Below are 2,486 nucleotides of genomic sequence, written 5' to 3'. Positions count from 1 at the left end.
CTGAAGAAACTGGCTCCCTGGGAACATGAGGAAACTATAGCTATTGCAGTCAGCCTTGGATTACTTGAAGGAAGCAGAATAATCCAGACCGAGCTGGTACTTGCACAATAGAAAACATGTACAATAGGTTATAGGAACATGTAACAAAGGTGTAACAGAGCTGAGATCATTGAGTCTGTGTTGCCACATGGCAATGTGCAGCAAACTCAGGTTTGGAGGTACTGTCCTGCGCAAGCAGTGTGTCTGAGGGCACTGGCCCTTGGACCCTGTCTTTAGCAGAGGGAGGGCTGCCCAGCATGAAGGGTGGGCACAGGCTGCTCCTGCAGGCAGCTCACATCTCCCTGCAGCCCAGTCTGCCCATGAGTAACTGAGGTGAATATAGTACCATGGGCTTTGGAACAAGTCTTGTGTTGAGGTCCTTGGAAAAAAAGAAAGAAGGTTTAAAAACAATGATGTGAGGGAGTGAGGTAGCTTCTCTTGAAGGGATCTCGGATCTTGATGATAAAGGATCAAGACCAAACCCTGGGACTGGGTCTGTGCTGTGTCTTCAGGACACACAGCCTGGGACATGGCAGGCACTTGGGTGTTTCTGTATGTGCCAGGGTTACCTAGGGAACATCTGGGTATATTACTCTGGAATATCTCCTTTTCTGCTGCAGGAGAGGAAACCTGCCCAAGGCTCTAGCAGCTGAAGTGTGAAGCGTGGGTAACTTTCTCTTTGCTTGCAAGTTGGGCATTGTGGTGTTTTGGATATTCTGGGCTGCCTGCCCTTTTGATTTAAAAAAATTCCCCTTGTGTTCCTGCTTGAACACTGAATTACACAATTTACTGTGGTAGTTAACTGGTTTCCTGGTGTGTTTCAGTGAAACAGTTTCTGCACAAGTACAGGACTAGTTTACTACTGACGTTTCCTGCTCCCTTTCTGGTTAAATGTCAGTCTGACCCCAAAACCAATTCTGAAAGATGTTTTTTTTTTTTTGAAATATCTAAGATGCTGCGGAAAACCTCCAGACTTGTGTCATCCCTGATCTGAACTGAAAGTACATGGCTGTTCTGCTCCCCAGACAAGAGAGATGATTTGCAGCCAGTAAAATGCTGTTTCACAATCTCAGTGACATGTCCTGACTGAAAAACATCTACATGCTGAGATGATGTTTTAAGTAGACATAAGCATACTAAAGATAGAACCAAAGCAAAAATCTGGTGTGCATTATAGGAGAGTTGTTTGAGATAATTAGTGGAATTTCAAGGCTTAAAGGTGTTTGGTTACAGCAGATACTGTTGCCTTCTATCTAAATGAAAGCTGCTAAAAGGATCTTAGCCATAACATTGTGCCAAGAAATACAGAGCAAAGGGAGGCAAACAAAATTAATCCCAGCTTGGTTTGTGCAAACATACAATAAGGAACATGAACAAAGGTTTGGGCTTGGTTATGTCAACACATTTTGTATATTAAAACATAGTGTGTTTTCTTTCAATAATGCTGCATAATTGAAATGCAAACTTCTTAAAGGTGCAGCTTCTCTTTGGAGTACTTGCCTTGGTCCTGTTAGTGCCTGAAGACCCTATGATGGGGCAGAGCCCTGTAAAACCAGGTCAGTAAGAAACCAGCTCTGCTTTAGATGGTTTACGGATAGAGGAGGAAAGAGTCATTTTTCCATTCTGTAGCTAAAAATGCAGGGTGCCTCAATGAACTTTTCAAGGTGTCCATCTGTACCTCAAAATAAAAACTCTGAATGGTCATGTGTTGGTTTTAAGGACTTTTCCCCCCGGTATTGGTTAAACTGAAATAGTTGCTTTCCCTTTTTCTTCCAAGATTTCTTTTTTTGGTCCTTAATGCTTGGCTGGCCCCCCGGTAGCAGGCAGGCAGACGGAGCTCTCTTCAGAGCGGGCAGGCTTCCTCTGTTGATGTGATTTTTTTCACTCAGTTTGTACACGGTGAATGCCCAATCTCGCGGGTTTCGGTGTAAACGATCCCTCGAGGCAGATCCAGAGTACGAGAAGGGAAACGCGGCCCGGCTGCTGCCAGGGGCTCGGCACTTTCGAGTCCCTTCCCACAACCGTGGCTTAAAACTGAGCAAGCTTTTTCTTACACGCATTTCCTTTTTGACAGTGAAAATCCCTCAGAGTTGTTCTTAGAAATGTATAATTATTTAAATAAAGGCAGGTGCGGGGTATGGGCCCGGCGAACCCCTTACTCGGAGACGAGCCATTTGGCGATCTGAAAGCGGCGCAGGGGGGGGGTGTCTCTGCGGGGCTGGATTTTGCTCTTTGTTCGCTGTTCGGCGAATCCCCGCTCCCAGGGGCCCTCTTACAGCCCGAGGGTTACGGTCGTCTTTATTGTTGTTAATTATTTTACCTCTTTCAAGCCCCAAGCGGCAGCTGGCGCGATCACCCCCCCCACACACCTTTTGTTGTGCTAATTCCCGGGCGGGGAGGTGGGGAGCGCAGCCCGGGGACCCCCGGGCCGGGCCGCGGATGCCGCC

This window comes from Egretta garzetta, unplaced genomic scaffold (assembly GCF_000687185.1).
Source record: "Egretta garzetta isolate BGI_Z169 unplaced genomic scaffold, ASM68718v1 scaffold101, whole genome shotgun sequence".
Lineage (NCBI taxonomy): Eukaryota > Metazoa > Chordata > Aves > Pelecaniformes > Ardeidae > Egretta > Egretta garzetta.
Note: the sequence above shows the minus strand (reverse complement) of the source record.